The sequence below is a fragment of the Octodon degus genome, unplaced genomic scaffold, assembly GCF_000260255.1.
Source record: "Octodon degus isolate 3935 unplaced genomic scaffold, OctDeg1.0 scaffold00057, whole genome shotgun sequence".
Taxonomy (NCBI): Eukaryota; Metazoa; Chordata; class Mammalia; order Rodentia; family Octodontidae; genus Octodon; species Octodon degus.
In genome coordinates this window covers 7,312,950-7,329,063 of record NW_004524633.1, presented here as the reverse complement: position 1 = coordinate 7,329,063, position 16,114 = coordinate 7,312,950, and the positions used below count along the sequence as shown (strand labels likewise).

Below are 16,114 nucleotides of genomic sequence, written 5' to 3'. Positions count from 1 at the left end.
CCTATTTCAGATCCTTTTTTCTTACTCATCTTGTGAACCTCAGGACACTAAGGAAATCTGATGTTCAGACATTTTATTTTTAGGGTATTCTATTATGTAATAGCTTAGGTTGGTGTCATTCATTCCAAAAACTGCTGTTTTGAACAAGAACTGAGAAGAATGTACCCAGTAGGTATCAACCTTTTACATCCAAACTGTCCTTAAAACCCCCTATAAAGACTCAGTCATCCCTCTACCAGTAGTTTTCTTCTCTTACCTAATAACAAATATGTATGTGACTCCAGGTTCATTTTCAAAGTCTAATGCCTGCACCTTTATTTCTGGAAGTATTTCACAATTAATTAACATTCTTGAGAGCCCAGTGAGGTACAATATTTAAAACAGAACTTTTATTTAGTTGATCTCCCTGCTGTGTAAAGAGCATTAAGCTCCTGAATGCTTCACCTTATGAAACATGTCCTCCTGTTCTCCCGTCAAGGATAGCCACGGAAAGAAGATGCAGCAAAGACAAAGCAGGAGAGGTTCAGATGTAAAGCAAGGTGCTGCGGGTGGACTAAGGCTCCAAGTCTGATATGTCTCTGCCATATTCCTGCGGTCATCTCTGCGGACCCGAGCGCTCTTGTCTAAAATGAAGAAATTTACTGAGGCGTCACCATCAGCAAGATCACTGTCAATGCAAAATTGTTACATTGAAAGTAGTGAGCTTCTGATCAGCAATTATCATAAAATCCAAATATTCTGAGCTTTATGCTGGGTGAATAAGTTGTTTTTATGTGAGGTTTATTGGCAATGCTCTTTGTCAGCTCCATCAATTGTGCTGTCCGGTGGATCTCTCTACTGTGCCTGTCTGAGGGCACAGCAGGATTCTGCGGCAGGAAAGGAGGCAGCAATCCTAGAAGGCTGCAGAAATGCCCATGGATAAGGCTGCCTAGTCATTAGCTTTATTGCTAACAAAGAGGAAAATCATGCATATAATTATACGGGTTGCAGAGCCAGCAAGCCGAGTTGGCACGAGGGAATTATATCCCTGCCGCCATTGTTTCATCGGGATCAGAAGTTGCCTGTATATCTTTAAAGGAGCATGGGGTTGGGTAAAAAATAAATGAGCATTTTCTCTTCATTGTAGATCATTTTTAATCCCAAACAAGTCTTTCTCTATGCCTTGCCAGCTGGGTTGTGTCTAGAAGTTAGTGAACCCAGTTAATCTGCTGCTTTTGGATTCAAATGACTCCTCGCATGCTAGTGCAGCATTGACAGCAGTACCATGACGTCAGTGAGGATGTAAGACAAGGAGAATGCCAGAGAAATGTCACGTGTTCAATGTAATGACGTGTGTTGCGCGCGCATGCGCACCATGTGCGAGGGAAGCGGATTCAAAACCGAGTCTTTTTGCCAGACTACGAATCTCCCATTCAGTGTCAAGGCTACAGCAGAAGACAAACAAAAATGGTGAGATTCATACACACTATGCCTTTCAGTCTTCTGATGAAATACAAAGGATCAGCCAGACCTATTACTTGGACCAGTTTTTGAAATTTTTAACTTTGATTTTGTCCGGTTCCTGGGATACCATCTTCTTAGTCATCTTGTAACCCCTGTGTACTGAAATTATGTGTTAATATTTACAATTTATTAGCACAGCTTCTGACCCAAAGTATATGCTGTGCCTTCTTCACATACATTCTTTTTTCCCGCCTCCTGATGTACTTGGACCTACACGTTAGAGTCCAAAGGAAGCTCACTGACAGCAATTTTGAGACCTTTAGATCTCTCCCTTTAATGGGTGCGCTGTAATATCTACTCTATTTTCCCCAAGTGCATTAGTTTTAAAATCAGAGGGGACATCATAGACAAGAAATTTTAACTTATTGTTGATCAGCTGAGATTTTTGAAAGTTCTACGGAATTTTCATGAAGTGTTTTTGCCTTGAGCTGTGGGGATTTCTTTCCTCCAAGAAATCAGACATTGTCTTCATCTTTGATATTGTGTGGCAAATCATAATATTGATTGGTCATAAAATTCTTTTTCAGTGTGTCCAGAGTTCAGAGATTTATAAGAAGAGACAGTCCCTGCAAGTTTTGTCAATCTGGCATGTTGGGGAGATGAAATATGACCATGCAGAATGAAGATAAATCACAGTTCCAAGTGGCTGTGAGGTCAGAGGCTTCCCAGTGACCCGCTTGGCTCCAGATGCAGCTGTTGGAAAGAATGGAGAATGGCAATTTTAGTCCATTATTATCAGAAGCCTGATATACATAAAATGTAGGTCAGAGCATTTTGTTTAATACCATATTTTTCTTCAGACCTGAAGCATGAGAATGTTGTTCTAGAACTGAAAAGCAGAGGTGATAAATGAGTAGTGTCTTAAGTGCTATTTAAACCTCTACATTCAATTGCAGTCTTTTCATTGAAATATAAGTTCCACAAAGGGAACAAGCATGAATACTTTGTTTTCTGTAATCTGGCAGGGCTTGGCACAGAACCAGCCTCCTATTGGCTGTCGATCAGATACACATAGAGGATTTGATTAATCAGTGAATTGACTGAGATCTATACTGTTGCACTTATTTATGGCTGTTTTGCTTTCCTAAGCTAGCACATAAGGTGGGAAAGGACTGCTGGGTCTTCATCTTAACTTACCTTCCACCCTGAGAAGTGTTTATTTAGTGGATGTGCGAGTGCTGGAGAAATGCCCTACACGGTGGGCATGCTGTCACTTATAGTGTTCTCTGCTGGGTCTTCAGCATTTGCAACAAGAGAACAAATGATCTATAGTTGGGCAATGTGTTCAAGGACTCAACCATCAAGCGGGACTAATCAATTAAACAGGAGAGTAAGTGTTAGACTTAAAAAAGAAGAAACGCATAGAGGAAAAAGAGGAACGATACGAAAATTAATGGGTGCTCTAGGCATAGATTAAGTGGCATGCTAGACGAAGATAACTCTGGAAAAAGCAGAGAACACAAAGGAACTATGAGAACTCACAAAGCCAAAAAAGCAAAGGGAGAGTGGTCAACACAGCGTGCTGCTTTTTAAATGTCAGAGCACAAAGAAAGAGTTAAGTGATGGATTGATTTAGAGTTAGTTAAGCGTTTGAACTGTAAGACTTTAGAGAAATGGCATGTAGACAATTGTTGGAGGATTAGTAATGCACGTGGATGTAACTATGTGAGGAATGTGGGAGTTTTCACCAGGAAAAGCTGTGGATAGGAGCGCAGGGAAGAGTTTCCTGAGCCAGGCGAGTGAATCCAGACTTGGAGATGATCCAGCGGCTGCTGAGCTTGGAATTCCTTCTTTGCGTATCGGAGAGCAGCAAATTACACTTGCTCTTCAGTTAAACATTACTTCTCAAATGCTGTCTCTGAAAGGTGATATAAAACTTATCTCAAATTCCTTTCACTTGTTTGAAATTTTTCAGGAAAAAATTCAGAAAGAGCTGTCTCTTACATGCACTTTTCTTTATATGTCTCATGTTTTCATAGAAAGAGGGATTTTGACACTTTATCTGCTACCAAAATACACATCCCCCAATCTGCGAAAATAAGAGTTTTAAAAGTGAAAAATGTGACAAGGTAGTACCTCGTGCCCCTCAGAATGATTAATTTGTTGACTTAAAACTACACTCTTTCTAAATTTTGAAAATAACATATATATACACATACATATATATGCAATCACCTGACAGATAACAACAATAATAATCTAATAATCAGTGACAGTGAATTGGGTAATATTTAAAACCAACAGTTCTTGTAAGAAGTAATTAGATACATTCAGTGGGTTTTGGTGATCGTGGCAAACGTCAGTAGCAACCGTAGCCTTCTTGTAGTTATGTGAAACACACACAAGGGTTTGCACAAATGTCAAAGGAATGGAAATCAGCAGGACATCAAACATTTTAATGTGCACTGACTACAGTATGAGTTCTATTTCTCAGGTCCTCACTGGCTATTTCTGTTGGAACTTTAAATTATATCTAATATTATAGCTCAATATAATAGCTCAAGTGTGGAGTAGTATTTATGACTATTTAGCAAGAAAATATGATATTTGGGGACATTAGTCACTTGGTTAATATTAAAGTTAGGAGTTAATATTGATCTCAATTCAATCCTAACAAACGTATTTAGTACCCAGAATAAAATTCAGAATAGAGCGTTTGACTGATCCTGATATATAATTCTTGTCAAATTCAGAGTTGGAATTATTTTATGAGGAAAATTTGTAGTTTGGTAAATGGTTTCAAATTTCAACTATCTTTTAAACAGCATTGCCATAAATCAAATGGCCCTTTTAAAAAGAAAAGAATAGCAGACTAGGGAATATTTCCAATTATGGTACAGTAAGATCACATCATTTGTGAAATTTTATTTGAAATGTAGAACTATCATAACAGTGTCATAAGGAATATAATTAGGTTTAAATTGTCAGTTTACTCATGTGAAACAATGAGATCAAAATATCTTTTTGCTAAATTCTATTGAAGAGTTTTCTGAAAACAACTTTGAAAATGGGTGTTTATTCCTGTTTCCTGTAGTCTGTTAAGGCACATGGGTCTTTATATTTTGCAAGTACAAAATATATAGGTAGCAGGACTTAATCAGTGACCACACACATCTGTGAACATTTTCCAATGTTCATTTGAGAGATATAATATAAAATCAAAATTAGATGCTAGGCAAACTGTCCATTTGTCCTTCCATGTATTTTAAAGAACTAGACCAGATCAATGAAAACACAAGCACTTATATTTTAACAGATTTGTAAATTGCTTTTTATAAATCATCATCTGATGTGATGACACTAGTGGACTACACTGAGATTCACAGAAAGAGACTTGTAAATTTGGCTGCACGCCACAAAGCCACGAGCTCTTATTATGTGCTAATCCTTGGACTAAGAAGGAAGATAGGGCAATTAAAGAAGCAGAGCTGGTCTCAGCTCTGATGGAACATGGAACTGTGTGCATGAAACCATAACTCAGAAGGGAAAGGGAGATGGCAGGATGTCCTGGGAGCCAGAACACATGCAAGGAGCCTGCGTTGGAGCCTTAGAGCAGGCTCGGAAAGACAGTAAGATCCCAGCTGCAGATCTGCCAGATGAGTCAAAGTTCACTAAGGAAAGGACACTATGGGAGACCTTTAAATCTTCTTTGGTCATAAGAGTATTGTAATTCTAAGACACTTTTGGCCTAAGATGCTGTTGTTAAAATGTGGATCATTTAAGCATCTGTAGAATAACTTATGTGTCACTTTAATATGGCTGGCTTTCTCTTGAATATTTTTTCTACTTATGAGTGTGGTTAAACTATGCATTGGATTCTGAGAGCTTAGCTCAAGAAGTTAAGCCATTATGAGTTATGTTTTGCCCAATTTCTGGCACCTACTGTAACTCTACTCATGTTTGTTTCTCATTTTCAATCAGTTCATTTTACGTGAATAATTTTCTAGTGACTAATGAAGGACAGGGTCACTGTAAAAAAGTTGAAGGCAGAAATATTTACAAGGGTCAGAAAAGAAAATAAATTATCCAGAAATAACTTCAAAGCAATCTCTACATTAGAGTATATCAAAAGTTTCAATAGAAAAAGATTATTATGTTATTTTAACTTAGCTACCCTATATTTTAACTAGAAATGTATTTCTGAGTATGCCATATGTTTCTATATCCTTAAAATTATTTTGCAATATTTTAACTGTCATATAACAACTTATTTTCTGATGTACTATAAATTATTTAGCTAATATTTTTCGAATACCAGTGTTCTTTCCAAATTGATTCTTCATAGACAATTTAAACATTCCTTAGAAATATTTAAATGGTACATATCCACTTTTTTTCTGTTTTCTTTTTTCAACTTCATTTGACACAGTTTTTTAAAAAATGGTTGCTTCTTTGGCAATAAGTGATGTGAAAAATTGCATTGTAAATTGAGTCGAGATTAAAATTCTAAGATCTGACAGTTGGGTCAGATCTTTAGGAATTTCTGAAACTACTTCACTTAGGTAATTATCCTTTCCTTGACAGTTTGATCTATGCAAATTTTTCAACTATTTCACTTTGATTATTCTTCATATACAGTTGAAAATTGAACCTTTAGTATGTTTAAACTCACAAAAATCTGCCTTGTGTCTGTGCCGTTGGTTATATTCTTAAGAAAGTACTTCACCATGCCATGACTCAAAAAGCACACACCCATACAAACACATGCACAGTCTCCATGTTCTCACTTTTTTAATCTTCATTTTTCCAACATTCTTATGCATTTCTGAAACAAAACAGTATATGAAGAGGTAGCATATTTCTGGAGATCCAAAAATATCTGAAATAAGCTAGCAATAGAGTGCATTCAGAGATGGTAAGTTCTGTGCGGAAAAGAGCAGAGTGGTGGGTATTAGGATTGCTGGGGTCAGGACCAAGAGTGGACAGAATGAGCCTTGTGATGGAGCAGGTGACACCTGAGACAAATCTGACAAGCACTGAGGGAGCGAGTCAGAAGCATATGTGAATGATTTTATATGGGCCTCGGATGGCAACGCTCATGTAAATGTCTTAAGGAAGAGTGTTTTGAATATTTAAGGAAATACAAGGAGAAAAGGTTCAAGTCAATAACTTCTGAGGATAACCCACTAATATTATAGAAGACTGCTAGACAGTGTTAGATTGTTTAGTTGAATTCAAACACTTATAGTATTTAGATGCCAATAGAATACTCACCTCTGACAGGACAAAAATAAATAAAATTTAAAAAAGATACAAAGGAAAGATCATTTTGTATTTATATATACAAAATAGGATAAATTTACAGCTACTTTTGCTTAACTCAATGACAAGAAAGAGGTGTGCTAACAGTGTTTGGACAGAATATCCTCTCTGCTTCTTTTTTTTTTTTTTTCAGAACCGAGGATTGAACTCAGGCCCTTGCGCTTGCCAGGGAAGTGCTTATTCCATTGAGCCATCTCCCCAGCCCCTTCCTCTCTGCTTCTTGTACTATGGATAACCACTAAGAAGATAACAATGTACAGTGTATTGACTATCAAAACTGTTCTATTAATCAGCTGTGAAACTGTCTCATTCATATTTATTTCTCAAATAAAAAAAGGAAATACAAGGAGATCAGTGGACTTACAGCAAGGTAAGCAAGAGGGAGGGTATTCAGTCATGAGATCAGAGTCACTAGACACAATCTGCAGGAAACCATAAAAAGGCATTAGAGATTTTTCCAGAATAGTGGCATGAGTGGAATCACTACTTTACAAGGTCTGTGATGCTGATGCTACATGGCAGGAAGGCAAGCCAAGAGGTCAAGAGAACTTTTCACTTTGTAAGGAGTAGCAGCGGCTCTGCTAAGTGTGACCACAGCACATATGGCAAGTGTTCCTATCTTCTGTATTTTGAAGAGACAAACAGGAGATCTGGGGGGCAATATAAATGAGTGTTAATTATCAAAATCTTATTCAGATTAAGATAAATTGAAATTAAAACTGCACTAAGATGCATGCATCAGAATATCAAAAGTGAAAAAAATCAGCAATTGGGAGTGTTTGTGAAGCTATGGAACTGCTCCAGTTTACATGCACGGGTGGTAAGGGTGTGGGTTCAAAGGCCCCTCAGAAAATGGTTTAGTGGAGTTGACAGAGGCTTCAGGGGTGCCCACTGCATAACCCAGAAGTTTTACTTCATAGCACTCACCTATGAGAGATGCACCTAGAGGTCTACGGAAACACACATACAAATGCTCACAGAACCATAGTCAAAAGTCAAACCCAAGGCCTGTTAACAATAGATTGTAAGTTGTGAAATAGAGCACAGTGGAATACAATACAGGAATGAGAATGACCTACTTCTAGATGCAACAATGTAGATTAATCCCACAGAAAAACACGTTGAGGGAAAGAATACAGATATAAATCATACGACCCATAACGTGTTTTGTATTCAGTACAGGGATTCAACGCAGAGCTTTCACATTGAGCTGCACTCCTAGTTATTTTTATTTTGAGGTAGGGTCTTGTTAAATGACCCAAGCTGAGCTTAAACCTTTTAGCTCTCCTGCTTCAGACTCTCTTTTATAAATGTTATTTTGGAATTGACATTGGGGATGTATGATGAGTGACTTCCTAGCAGACTAGGCGTTCTGCAAATGTCTGCTTCACTGCTGAACACTTACAACCTCCACAGTGGTAGAATTGTTTGTGTGTGTTTTCAGTTGCTTGTTTCAGTTCTGTATTTCAAATTCAGTTCCATCTTGCTGATGATTTTTCATTTCCCTGCTTCACTAAGAAAATGAGATTTCTTTCCATCCCTTAGAATCTATCTCATTCTTTGTGACCTCTTTGTTTTCATTAATAAATCAGATGTCTACATTATTTGCTTTTGTCTCTCCCACTGTGGATTTCTGTGTCACTGCTGACACCATGACTTTTTTAGGCTGATGAATTGTTGTGCAAAGATATTTTGCTTTTATGACTTGAACATGCATTCCTGGATATGTAAATGGAATCAGACTTGTGAGGCTGAATCAGGGCTGATTCTGAAACAGTGAAAGAAATAACTCACATTTACATAAAGAGGCAGTCAGAGAATTGAAGCCTCAGAGATTTTGGCTGAATCCCTCATTCAGTTGTTTGTGAGAAATTGGACCAGTTGATTAGCTTTTCTGAACTTTAGTTTTAATACTTCTAAGTGACAAATAGCTGTGTTTCCTTAACTTTAAGATAATTTCACACATAAGACATGTCAGCAATTTAATAATGGCATTTCACAAAGACTAATAAATTATATAAAATGCAATGAATGCATCGATTACAAAAAGCACAGGCAGAAATGTTATAGTCATCAAAACATAACACCTAGTGTGCAAGTTCTTGTTATACAAAACAACCTACTCATAACAGGAAATATGTAGGTCTATGTAGGTTTAGAGTTGGCATTCAAAAAACTACCTAGTCACATGGTTTAACTGAAGCACTAACTATTGCTTAAAATGTAAAGCAACATTGACCAGAACCCACAAACAAACTTGTCTACTATCTCCCTTTCCCATGCAGCTGCAGGTTCCCCTCCTCCCAATGCCTCTTGTTCCAAGTTCTTGCTTCTCTTGAGCACTATCTCACATCTCTTCTTCCCAGGCCCTCTTCTCCCACCTCTGATTCCCTCTTATTTTTCTTCACATTCATCCTGGACTTTGTGTGCATGGGTGGACTTTATGGAATGTTTTGAGTAATGCTTTGACTTGCATGACTTTCAAGTATTGAAAATAATTTGTAATAGAAAACTCATTTTTGGTCATAAGACCTCCTTGGTAGCTGCCTAGTCACTGAAAGTTTTCCAGAGCTGTCTCCCTCCTCAGACTCAGATTCCCACCATGTTGCATATAATATATATGTTACCCTAGTCATCCCCTACATGACTAGTTACCCTAGTCGTCCCCTACATTTCTAGTAGCAAAAACTCGATAACTTCTCAGGCAGACAACACTTTTCTTGGTATATATTATTTTTTTCATTTAAGCCATACACTTGTAGTTCTCCTTCTATATACAAAGTGTTCATTACTATATTTTCTAAAACATAGTTTATTCTCTATTGAAATATAAGTTTGATGCCACTTATCCATATATTTTTCCAAATAGCTACTGTTCAAGCAGGGTGGACTTAATGATGCTTAAAGCGCTCAATCCAACTCAGCAGCTGCTCTATGCCTACACGCAAGAGCGGACCGTGGCTGGAGGGAGACATAACCCATGCTGACAGGTCTCATTTGAGGGTGAAGTTTGATCTGCTAATCATATTGTTTCCTTCACTGCCCCCTTCTCCTCAACGACTGTCTCAAAATTTTCTCTCTTCACACTACACTGAAATCTGCCAGTCTTTTTCTTTCATTACCTCTTATTTTCACTTTAGACTTCACTGTCTTGGTAAACAGATCCAATATCAGAATCACAGCCTTCAGTATTACCGATATATTCTGACACCACACACACACACACACACACACACACACACACACACACACACACACACAACTGGGGTCATCCCCTCCCCTCCCAGTTTTCTTCAAACATTCTCTGTGTCTAGCTGCCTGTATGAAATCTCCACTTGGATGTCAAGTGAGTAGCTCACACGTCTGTCAGATTACAAGCTTATGCCCTTTTGGTATGGCTCTCTAGGAGCTGGTGTAGCGACTGAAGAGGAATAGGTAGTATTCGTAGATGTTATGGGATGAATGAGTGAGTGGATGGATGGATGGATGGATGGATGGATGGATGGATGGATGGATAGATGGATGGATGGATGAAAACGTAATATCCAAAAATATATTCAGTTAGAATAGGAAGATGTAAAATTCATAACGTGTATGAGAATAAAATGTGATACGTATGTCACAGCTACTGGTAGATTTAAATATACAACTGGAGATGTTACTAAACAATTAGACACACTGTTATAGAATTATGAACAAAGGATTTTTGACAATATCAGAGACTGATTTTGAAAATGTGAGTGGACTTAAGCAATGGTTTGATGGCGAGTTGTATATAAAAGGGAAATCAATGGGGAACAGGTATAAATAAAGGGGACTCTATATCTCTATATCTATATCTATATCTATATCTATATCTATATCTATATCTATATCTATATCTATATCATCGGTATTTGTATCTATATCCAGAAGAGTCAAAGCTTTGTTTCATTTCCTTCCAACAATGTGTAATTGTGGACAAGTCAATTGAAAAAGAATATAACCCATAAATTTGGAACTTTTGTCTGTTGTGTTCAATCCAGGATTCCCACTAAAAGGAGCAGTAAGCAGTCCACAGTAGAGGACTTCTTTAGAAAGAAGAGAGACAGTTTTTATTTTCACAAGAGGGCTTTTTCCTGATGAATTTTAAGGGTTTTTTTCCCAGATATATCCTTATAAATTACATATTTTTCAAAGAAAAATATAATAGTAACAGAAAACAACCAGCATTAGAAATGACACAACATTTCACTAAACAAAGTAATAGGAATTCAACAGTGGTTGCTGGATTGCCCGATGTTATCTTCAAATTAGTTGTTTAGCTCACCAGTTATAAACATACAAGATTGACTTAAAGAAAAAAAATTAGTGAAAAAGTAGTAACAAATTTAAAAGAAAAAAGTTTTAAACATTCACTGCTCCTTTCAAAAGACCAGCAGAAGTCAGCAGTAGAATTATCCAAACTATCCTGCACATTTACCTAAATCTATAAGAGGAGTGTTTTCAGCTGAAGTAAAGAAAAACTTTACTTCAAGATGATCAAACTGTCCCCAAAATTAAATAGCCAGTTATGAAAGTGATTATACCCCAGTTCCACAAGGCTTGCAGTGTTTACGCATCTACATGGTCTGTTCTCCAAGACACCATACAGAGTATACCTGGATTTGATCAAAGCTTAAATTAATTCCAGATTTAATTCTAATTTAAAAATGTCCATCCAGACATGGTGGCACATGCCTATCATTCCAGCTCATGGGAGGGTGAGGAAGGAGGACTACTGTGAGTTTAAAGCCCCACTGAGGTACGTCATGCAGTGATGGCCAGCATGAACTACCTAGTGAGAAACTGCCTCATCACATTAAAAAATCAGAACCAAAAAATGAGCAGACAAATGATTAAAGAAAAATGTAAAAATCCCCAAACCAAAAATAACTGTGCATTCCTTTCTCTGAAGCAATGTATTTATTTATTCTCATTAAACTTGTTTTAATGGGTCTCAAAATTCTGTGACAGATTTTTGGTCCAGTTGTTTTCATCCGAAAGTATTGATTTTGGGGCCAGGGAGATGGCGCAGTAGAATAAGTGCTTCCCTGGCAAGCACAAGGACCTGAGTTCAATCCCTGGATCCAAAAAAGAAAAAATAAAGTATTGATTTTAAAAACTAGTAACTTAAAAACTACCACACACAAAAAGAAATGTTCCACAGAACATTCTCCTTTTCTTCTGAAGGTGTTAGGATGCATTGTTACCAATAACCTTCCTTTCACTATTAAACTTAAGTGGCCAATTGGGGAAACAGTTCTGAGACCGGTCTTCCGCCACTGATTAAGACTGGGGTGTCAGGTGTCAGGGATAATGTCCATTTAGCCTTCTGAGTTTTCTGGGCAGACTTGGTGACCTTGCCAGCTCCAGCAGCCTTCTTGTCCACAGCTTTGATGACATCCACAGCAACTGTCTGTCTCATATCACAAATAGCAAAACTACCTAGAGGTGGGTAGTCAGAGAAGCTCTTGACACACATGGACTTGCCTGGAACCATATTGTTGTCTTCATAGTAGTTACTCATAGTACAAGATGCAGACATGACATCCTGTCCAAACACTATTAGTACAAATCTTTCTTCTCACAGAATTAAGAGAAAATAGCTGTATATCTATCCTATTTTATATATACAGATACAAAATGGTCCTTCATTTATATCACCGCTTTTTGTTTAGTTTTGTCATAGATGGGTATTCCACTGCCATTTAAGTATTATAAGTGCATAAATCAGTAAAATAATCCAATACAGTCCAGAAGTCCAAAACAGTGGCGGGACTGTCCTACTAACCTGTTTTAAAACTGCCTCATTGCTATTTGTTTCTCAATAAAATTAAATGAATAAATACATAAATAAATAAAACAATGGCAGCATCACCAGATTTCAAAACCTTGGGCCCATCTTCCAGCTTCTTACCAGACCGGCAATCAATCTTTTCTTTTAGCTCAGCAAACTTGCAAGCAATGTGAGCTGTGTGACAATCCAGGACAGGGGCATAGCCAGCAGTAATCTGGCTGGGATGGCTCAGGATAATCACTTGAGCATTGAAACCAGCTGCTTCCATTGGTGGGTCTTTGCTGTCACCAGCAACAGTGCCACACCAGACATCTTTGACAGACACATTCTTGATGTTGGAGCTCACGTTGTCCACAGGAAGAACTTCACTCAAAGTTTCATGGTGCATTTCAACAGACTTGACTTCAGTTGTGATACTGACTGGAGCAAAAGTGACCACCATGCCAGGTTTAAGAACACCAGTCTCCACTCAGCCTGCAGAGACAGAGCCAATACCACACGTCCTGGAAAGGCAGCTGCAAAGGCTTGTCAGTTGGGCAAGTGGGTAGAAGAATGCAACCCAAAGCTTCAAGCAATGTGGTTCTGCTGGCATTGCCATCTTATTTTGTGGCATTGCCATCTTTACGAATGGCTTTCATCTTTTTTTTTTTTTTTTTCAAACCAGGGATTGAACTCAGGACCCTGCACTTGCCAGGCAAGTGCTTATTCTACTAAGCTATCTCCCCAGCCCCTACCTTCCATCTTTTGAACCAAGGCATGTTAACACATGGCTCCAGCATATTGTCACCATTCCAACCAGAAATTGGCACAAAAGCCACAGTGTCAGGGTTGTAGCTGATTTTCTTAATGTAGGTGCTGACTTCCTTAACAATTTTCTCTTATTTCTTCTGGCTGTAGGGTGGCTCTGTGGAATCCATTTTATTAACACCAACAATTATTTGTTTCACAGCTAGTGTGTAAGCCAGAAGGGCATGCTCACGGGTCTGCCCGTTCTGGGATATACCAGCTTCGAATTCACCAACACCAGTAGCAACAATCAGGACAGCACCGTCAGCCTGAGATGTGCTTGTAATCATGTTTTTGATGAAGTCTCTGTGTCCAGGGGCACCACATAATACTTGCTGGTCTCAAATTTCCACAGGGAGATGTCAGTGGTGATACCACGCTCACGCTCGGCTTTCAGCTTGTCTAAGACCAAGGCATGCTTGAAGGAACCCTTCCCCATCTCAGCAGCCTCCTTCTCAAATTTTTCAATGGTTTTTTTGTCGATGCCACCACATTTGTAGATCAGATGGCTAGTGGTGGTGGACTTGCCAGAGTCCATGTGTCCAATGATGACGATATTAAAGTGAGTCTTTTTCTTTCCCATGTTGGCTTGGATTTAGTGGTGATTTTCACTACACCTGTGCTGTGGTAGCAAACTCACTGCCTGAAGCGATATATTTAATAAGAGAACAAATCTAAGCCATTGCCAGCTCTGTGTCTCCTTTGGGAAAATTTCTGGTTGGCCCATAATTTCATGTACTGCTGCTGACAATTGCACTTGCCTGGGTTTATTCTATATTTTATGACCGTATAAGTAGTTAAATTGCAACTCAGGCTTGAGAGACAAACTTGATTGAAATATTTTTAAACTACAGGTATACCTCACAGATCTAGAGAAAATGTTCCTAAAATTAATCTGGAACCAGATTAATTTTAGAATGTCACTTAGAATATCAAAAGCAATCCTGGGCAACAAAGGAAAGGCCAGAAGCACCACAATCTCTGACTTGAAATTATACAACAAAACTATTGTGATAAAAGCAGCCTGTACTGGCAAAAATGAATAAATAAATCAACCTAAGGATCAATGGAAAAGATTAGAAGATGCAAACACCAAAACACAAACACGTTCAACCACCTTATCTTTGATAAAGGGGCCAAATATTTTCACTGGAAAATATCCTCTTTGATAAATGGTGCTGCAAAAACTGGCTTCACACATGCTGAATTCTGAAATTAGACCCATGCCTATCACTGTGCCCAAAACTACAGCCATCATGGATCCAATATTTAAATATTAAAACTGAAACAGGATATTTTCTAGAGGAGAAAGTAGGTAGAAATCTTGAAGACGTAGGGCTAGGTTGAGAGTGCATAAACCAAAACCAAACTGCGTGGGAAATATTTTAGGGACTCAGCAACTGAGAACTCATCTTTTTGAAAAGCTTCTGCACATTAGAAGAAATCATCGGGTTGGCCAAGTAGCTCAGTGGATTAAAGCACCTGCTTAGGCAGACACAGGGGCTGGGAGTTTGATCCCTGGGCCTGCAGTGCCGGCCCCACCCCCAGCGCATGCTGAGGCGGTAACTGAAACTGGGCGTGGTGGCACATCCTATAATCCCAGCACCTGGGAGGCTGTAAACAGGAGGATCACTACGAGTCCGATCTACACAGTGAGACCCTCTACACCCTGTACACCCTGTACACCCTGTCCTAAGTACAAAAAAAAGAAAAAAAATCATCAGTACTAATATTGTTCAGACAAAATATGTCTGCATCTTGTCCTCTGAATAACAACATGAAGACAACAATACGCAATGTATTAATTATTGTAACTACTAACCTTGTTTGAAACTGTTTCATTGCTATTTTATTTTCTCATTAAAACGAATTAAAAATTTTTAAAAAAGAAATCATCAACAGAGCAAAAGAAACCCCACAAACTGAGAAAAATAAACCTGACTATCCCACAGACAAGACTTCTATCTGGAACATGTAAAGAATTTTTTTAAAGATCAGGCCCCCTAAATTCGAAGATGCAGTCCTAAAATGGACATGTGAGATGACTACACACTTCTCAGATGGAATAATACAAATGGCAAAAACATATGTGAAAAAATGTTCAACATTATTGGTCATTCAAAAGATGTAAATTGAAACAGTAAGATTCCATCTTAACTCTAAAAGAATGGTTATAATCAAGAAGTCAACCCATTACATGCCACAGAGCCTGTTGGGGAAACAGAACCCTTCTCCACTGTTGGTGCGAGTGCAGACTGGTACAGCCCTTATGGAAATCAGTGTGAAGATTCCCCAAAAGGCTACTATTAGAAGTCTCATTCAAGCCTGCTATCCGCCCTCCAGATATTTTCCCAAATGAACTGAAAACATCATACCATAGTGATTTATGTGCACCCATGTTTATAGCAGCACAACTTGTCATAGCTAAATCTTGGAAACAACGCAAATGCCCACCAACTGAAGAATGGATAAAAATGATGTGGTATTTTTACACAACAGAGCATTAAAAGATAATACTATTAAAGCTATTAAAAATACAAACTTAAGGCATTTATAGGTAAATGGATACAACTAAAGACTGTACTCATAAGTGAAATAAATCAGACTCGCATGTGTAAACAACGTATTATCTTTAGCAAGAACCTGAAAAAATAAATAAAATATAAAAGGCACAAAAAATACTATGAAAAGAAAAGAATCTCTACAAAGGGAAGGAAAATTGGAAGGAGGAAAGGACAACAGAAT

At 38.0% G+C, this 16,114-nt stretch overlaps 1 pseudogene; it reads right to left on the bottom strand.

Annotated features, from left to right (window-relative positions):
- Positions 1 to 423: 423 nt before the first annotated feature.
- LOC101566560 lies at positions 424 to 13,952 on the bottom strand (annotated as a pseudogene).
- Between the last annotated feature and the right edge of the window lie 2,162 nt (positions 13,953 to 16,114).